Source organism: Oreochromis niloticus, linkage group LG8 (genome assembly GCF_001858045.2).
Source record: "Oreochromis niloticus isolate F11D_XX linkage group LG8, O_niloticus_UMD_NMBU, whole genome shotgun sequence".
NCBI classification, from domain to species: domain Eukaryota; kingdom Metazoa; phylum Chordata; class Actinopteri; order Cichliformes; family Cichlidae; genus Oreochromis; species Oreochromis niloticus.
The window spans coordinates 9532486-9539816 of NC_031973.2; the positions used below are offsets into that span (position 1 = coordinate 9532486).

Genomic DNA, 7331 nt, shown 5'->3' on the forward strand with positions numbered 1-7331 from the left:
TTACTATGCACTTAATGCATACATATTATTAAAATGTGGGCTATAATGGTTGTATTGATGTATAGCAACTTGAAATGCTCCCAAAATTGGCACTACAGCATGTAAAAATATAATATAAGCTCTGGCGGACTTGGTTCTATGGTAGGTCTTAAAGGGTTAAGCCAAGCGTACTCATATTAGTAAATATGCACACACATAGTCAGACTCAGGGAGCATCTCGCCACACATTTTTTTCTCTCTCTCCTTCTCTTTATTTACGAACAAGTGATGTATTCTCTCCACCTGTCTAAGCGACACACACAGTGTACACCCCTAGTTATACACAGACATCTATGGGCACACTAAGGTTTGTTACATGGAATGTAAATGGAGCTGGCTCCAGAGAAAAGACGTTAAAAATATTTAACCAACTCAAAAAACTACAAGCAGATGTTGTCCTTTTACAAGAGACCCACAGACCTCTTAGAGGTTCGAATGAACTTAAAACACCTGAGTTTCCTAATGTGTTTTCAGCTTGTTATAATTCTAGACAAAGGGGAGTAGCAATTTTAATCCATAAAAATATTAATTTCACAGTACTCAATACAGTTATAGATCCAGAGGGCAGATTCTTAATCATTAAACTATCTATACTTGATAAAAAGCTATGTATTGTAAGTGTATATGGTCCAAATGTTGATGATCCCTCATTCTTTCACAGTTTTTTCAGTGCACTCTCTGAACACTTAGATGGCACACTTGTTCTTGGAGGCGACCTCAACCTTGGACTAAATGAAGAAATGGATAGGCTCAATACAGCAGGAACTCAGCGTAATTGGCAGTCCACAAATATAATCAAACAGTATATGAGCGACTTTGGTCTTTGCGATGCATGGCGCTCCCTTCACTCCAACAGTAAGGAATACACATTTTTCTCACATGTTCATCACTCCTACTCTCGTCTGGATTATTTTTTGGTCAGCAGCTCACTGCTGAGTGACATTTCAGATGCTAAGTTTCACCCTATAGCTGTCAGCGATCATGCTCCTGTATCTTTAACACTAATGCACAAGAATAATACTATGGCAAGTAAAAACTGGAGATTTAATACATTACTGCTTAAAGATGAAGACTTTATTAAATATTTTAAAAAAGAATGGACTTCATATTTAGACTATAATGACACTCCCGGAACATTAGCTTCTGTTCTATGGGAAGCAGGGAAAGCTGTGATGAGAGGTAAAATAATCTCTTTTTCATCACATAAAAAGAAAGAAGAAAACAAAAATATTCAGGAATTAGAAATCCCTAGAAGAAGCCTACGTGTCCCACCAAGATCAGGAAACATTGAACGAAATACGCAAAAAAAAAAAAAAGAATTAAATGAGATAATTGATAAAAAAAACAAAATTCTTAGTACAAAGACTACGCTTACAAAATTATGAACATGGTAATAAATCTGGTAAATTTCTAGCAAACCAGCTAAAAATAAATAAATAAAAAACAACTATATGTGCTGTTCAAGATTCATCTGGGAACACAGTATATGACCCGAAACAAATAAACAACATTTTCAGAGATTTCTATTAGAGATGGACTGATCCGATATTACGTATCGGTATCGGTCCGATACTGACGTAGATTACCGGAGAGAAATAAAAAATGTAATCTGATCCATTAAATATAAAAAAAAAAACACCTCACAAAACTTGTGACACGGCGTAACTCGGCTCATAACCATAGCACGTTGGAGCAGTACGCATCACGTGATAGAGCGGCTGTGTGTATTTGTAGCCTCGCTAGCAAACCAGCATTTCATCTCCGAGGAAGTTATCCCAGAGAGAAGTAAGGCAAATGTGTAAGTTCATCTCTGAATGTTTGTAAAGCATACACACGTTAAGCTTAACAACTGATGTATGGAGCGACTGCCTCTTCTCTCTCCCTCCGTCTCCTGCTGCTACTTTAGTCATGAAACTGCTTAATGATCAGCTGATCGGCTTTTCTGTCGCGAGTCCTTCTCTCTTCTTTGTTTTTGGCCCACTTTGCACCAGAAAGAGGAAACCAGCAGCTGAACAACAGCAGCACGTTTAACCTTGATAAGCTGTTGTTAGAATTTATTTAATATTACTTTCTAGACCAGGATCCTTTTCTACGTAGCTGACGGCTGGTAACTGTGCAGGGGCGGATCTTGCAAAGTGTAGTCAGGGGGGCCGATAGGGCATGAACAGGGAAAAGGGGGGTGCCCCAGCTCCGTCTACATGCGGCTCCAACCTTGTGTATGCTTTCATTTATTTTTTCTGGGGTTTTTGGCAGCATGTTCATATTTCTAACTTACATAATTTTGACAGGATATATTTTTATGAGGAGCAAAATATTTAAAGTTAAAGGTTTTTTTTAAGTTTATTTAATCTGGAATAATATTCCTGTCTGTTTTAATTCATATTTATGTTTAAAAAACATTGTTGTAGTGTGTTCAATAAATGTTTATCTTGTTTGGCCCGCGACCTAAAGTGTGCCTTGACTTTTGGCCCCCTGTGCAATAGACTTTGACACCCCTGCTCTAGGGTGATTGAATTGATAAACCTCTTTTGCAAGAATATCAGATTACTCAATTAATTGGTCAAAATCTACAGTCCTTCCGATTAATTGCTCCTTCTATAATTCTTCTTCTACACCACTGCAATCAGGAAATATAAAATATTTAGGTATTAATGTTTCTCCCAAGCTTGCAGATCTAACTAAATTAAACCATATCCCACTTTTAAAGAAGGTAGAAGGCGATCTGGCTAGATGGAAATGTCTACCCATATCACTCATGGGAAGGGTTGCCACTATAAAATTGATGGTCTTACCAAAAATAAATTATTTATTCTCAATGATCCCAACTAAACCGCCACAAGATTGGTTCTAGATTCATATATGTCCAAATTCCTTTGGAAAGATAAACCCCCACGTATAAGCTTAAAAACTCTACAAAAGACCAAGGATAAAGGAGGATTAGAACTACCTAACTTTCAGCACTACTTCTTAGCCAACAGGCTTCAGTCAGGATGGCTAAAACATACCCTCTTAGACGAACCTTGGCTAGATGTAGAACAAGCACTTTGCAATAATCTAGAGATTTCAGACCTACCATTTACCAGCTCAAATATCCAACGACATGAATGATTCAAAAGCATCAGCATCAGCTCTTCTCTGACAGCATAGTGGGAGTTTCTAAAATTGACGGAGTCTTCATTAATCCCATGCAAACGTACACCTATCTGGAACAACCCTGACATATTACAAAACAATAATATGATAAACTTTCCAGATTGGAGTGGTAAAGGAATCAAATATTTAGAACATATATTAGAAGGAACAGAATGTATTCCATTTGACAGACTAGTTACACAATATGGGATCAACAAGAAAAGATTTTTAAAATATCAACAAATTAAATCCATAGTAAAAAAGAGATTTAAACCGGGTCAAGTTGAATTACAAACACCACCAAGTGTGGTACAATTTCTTACTCTTAAATCCCCCAAATTACTTGCCAAAATATACAGAATGCTTTCTAAAACAGATGAATCAATATCACTTCCTATTGCAAAATGGGAAGCGGATTTATCAGTTAACTTAGACCAAAACTTCTGGTCTCAGATATGCTTAAAAACCTTTCATTTAATTAGAAATCCCAGTCTTCAATTAATTCAATACAAAATACTACATAGAGTGCACTATACAGGTCATCGCATGTTCAAGATGGGCTTTACGTCTACCAACAACTGCTCACACTGCCAAACCAATTCACCGGACAATTATATCCACGCTCTTTGGTTCTGTCCACCAGTTCAGAAGTTTTGGCGCGAGATATGTGAAGACTTGTCAAAGTGTCTGAAATGTAACATTCCAACTTCCCCTTTAGTATGTTTGTTGGGCAGCTTAGATAATGTCACTCCGGAAAAGAATATAGCCCATATGGTTTTCACTGCCCTAAGCATAGCCAAGAAAACAGTCCTCATGAACTGGAAAAATGAAAATAATCTTAATTCTAACCAATATAGAAATTATCTATTAGATCACATTAGTCTTGATACAGCCTCTGCCACCACATCAGATCAATTGCTCTGGGCTCCTTTGATCAGCTCCATCACCTAGTGGGGGTGGGGGTCTTAGTTTGGTCCCACCTTCACTGTTGAGATTGGTGTGGGGGTAGGGACAGGCTTAGGGCATCGGGGGCATACTTTTTACTTTTACTTGAGTATATTTGTGAAGAAGAAACCGTACTTTTACTCCGCTACATTTGCAAAATTAGACTCGTTACTTTTAAAAAAATAATTAGTTTAACACATTAGATAATATGCCGCCAGTGGAGTTTCCGGTGACTTTTTTTTTTACCAATCAGATATGGCCATGCAATCACATGACCAGTTTGAAACTGTGGCCACTACAGTGTAGCGGGCCCAAGCCCAAACATTTCAAATCCTTGATCCACATAAGGACCCTGCTGTTATCCATGGGACAATCCCAGGAGCTGGTAGAGACACACGGAAAGAAGAAACACATGAAAACATGGCAGAGCCAATTGTCTACGCTACAGCTGAAGAGGATGAACACCCTTGGCCTCACATACAAAGAATGTCTCGTTTCAAAGCAGTACAAAAGAACAGCTATGTCTGCAGTGTCGGTGTCTTCAGTGAGAGCCAAAACAAAACAAATTTTCAGCGTGAAAAAACTCAACTCGTGTAACCTGAGGAAACGGTAAGTTTTCTCTAAATATCTTTTTAGCTGTGGTTAGCTGGATGTCAGTCTTATGTTACAGTAGCTGTGTCGAGCTCAAGCTGCGAGTCATATTTTCGGCGCTACGTTGTAGTGAGATAAGTTTGTGGGTGTTTTGTACAGCTTCGGCTGTCCTTTTAACTGCTCGCTGGTTAGCTAGCGTGAGCTATAAGCTAACAGCTAGCCTGGTTAAAAAGCTAGAGTTCCACGCACATGCAAACAGCTTGTCTCTACTGCTTTAACTGTTAAAACAGAAGGCAATACTGCGGTGAGAGGGTTTATTATGTGAAACAGCAGCTTGTTTAGTTTAAACAGTCTGCATTAAGCTGGGCAAACTGCGATTTTTTTCAGTTGCGTTATTCAGCTCCTGCTCAAACTGTACAATTGAATTTCAGGAGTTAGAAGCTCAGGTCACGATACAGGGTCTCACACTATAAGGCCTGATGCTCTGATGCGACCTGAGTGCTCAAACTGTGCGTTTATAACATGGAACTTATCATACAAAATCTGTCTCTTGCTCTCCCTCTCTGTCTTTCACTCACTCACACAGACACACACCACCACCATCAACTTTGCTAAATTACTAATGAAAAACATTGACCAGGCAGCTGTGATTGAACAGCAATGTCCATCCAACTCTTTTCATGGTTGTTGTAGTCGTAATAATTTTGTGAGGCCACACTGAAAAGCCTTGGATACGGAAGCGTAGTACGGAAACGTAGAGCTGCCACCCAGGCAAAAGAAAAATAGAGCTATATCACGTTATAACGTGAAAAGTATATTGTTCTAATAATATACTTTTTATGTTTGTACAATATACTATCATGTAGGGTACAATATACCTCTCACCTTTGAAATATATAATATCATGTTATTGCAATATACATAATTATCATGTTCGTACAATATAAATATTATATTGTACGAACGTGATAATTATATTGCACAAACGTACAACTGAAATTAGAGGCTACATTGCAGCTCCAGTCACGACTTTCATCACTGTCTTTCTCGTCTTTCCCTAGAGTAACAGCCAAACGGTGCATAGAGGATCTATTGGCTAGCACTGCTTAGCCTTGCACGCGTTCTTATTTTAAACTTCATCTGGAATTCATTGCAAACTGTTTGTGTGGGATATGAATGACAAGATTTTGTTTTTCAACAGGAGTTAGTAAAAACATCTCCAGTGCGATCTAATCTTCTTGCCAAACATCCGCAGCTTGGCAGTGTATACAACACTATAATGACCAGACCTAATTCTTTCAAAACCCATACATCTTTCCACAGGTCTCAACTTCATCAGACATCACCTAGACTCAGAGCTGGATGAGGCCAGCACAAACAGCGGCCTATTCGACTAAGATGATGGATCCATGGGGTCAGGAAAGCCAGAAGCAGGGGAGCTGGAGAGGTACCTTTCATGTCCATTCACTGGAGTTGTGGATCTATTTCATGGCGTTCCTCACATCAAGAAGCTGTTGATCAAAATCAATACAGCTCTTCCTGCATCTGAAGCCTGTTAAGGACTTCTTAGTCATGCAGGACTCCTGTTCACTGCTAAACAGTTACAGCTTCACAGCAAGAACCTTGAGAGCAAACTGCTACTGAAGCTTAACCATCACTTCACTGAGTGAAGAAATGGCACATTTTTGCTAAATATACAGAAATAGATGCACACCCATACAATTTATGGTAAAGTGAGCTGCCTTGTATGTACATATGTTGAAGATGCCTCACTCTAATGTTTTCTCTGAGGCTGTTGTGCCATTTGGAGCAAAAATGAATATAAAGTTTACAGCATATCTTGTCACTGGAAATTGTTTGCACTGTTTATATATTTATATTATTTACCGTAGGTATTGGTGAAAAAAGCTTTATGTTGTGAAAAACTGAAATCTGGAAATTAGAATTGTTGTGCCTTATTTTGTTGATGTTTTTACAAATATTCTATTTGAAAATACTAAAATTTGTATATTTATTTATTTTTGTTTGTCTGATAGCATTTATTTAAAAAATAAATTGGACATTTCAAACAGTTACTCGCTACTTGAGTAGTCTTTTCGCCAAGTACTCTTTTACTCTTACTTGAGTTCTTCACTCTTTCGAGGATGCCAATGTTCACATATTGGACAGAGAGGACAGATGGTTTGGAAGAGGAGTGAAAGAGGCCATCTATGTCCACTGTGAGCGACCATCTTTGAACAGAGGCGGTGGTTTACGACACCAACTGTCTGCCATCTATAATCCAGTTTTGAGTTCCCTCCCCAGACGCCTTAACGCCCACTCACATCCTGGGCCATCTGACCTCAGGAATTCACATGACAAGGTGGGGCCAGGTTTCACAATGAGCTCACCCGAAACCCTGGCTGATTAGGTCCCACACCCACTTCCACACCTTTGCGCATGTGATTAGAGGATCACCAGGGGGTCCTTTGTCCCTCCTTGGGGGGATACTCCCACTGGGTTTAAATCTGGGACTCTCGGCCATTTGACCTTAGAACTGAAGAAGCTTCTCGGATGAGAGGTGAAACGTCTTCAAGCAACCTAATGAAGTCCAGACGCTTTTCTTTGCAAACTTTTTTGACGAC

At 38.9% G+C, this 7331-nt stretch overlaps 1 long non-coding RNA gene across 1 annotated transcript; it reads left to right on the forward strand.

Moving 5' to 3' along the window:
- Positions 1-4454: 4454 nt before the first annotated feature.
- On the forward strand, positions 4455-6085 carry LOC112847720 (uncharacterized). The gene is made up of 2 exons (XR_003221445.1): positions 4455-4725; positions 6031-6085. It is a non-coding gene; the product is annotated as an uncharacterized LOC112847720 (long non-coding RNA).
- The last annotated feature ends 1246 nt before the right edge of the window (positions 6086-7331 follow it).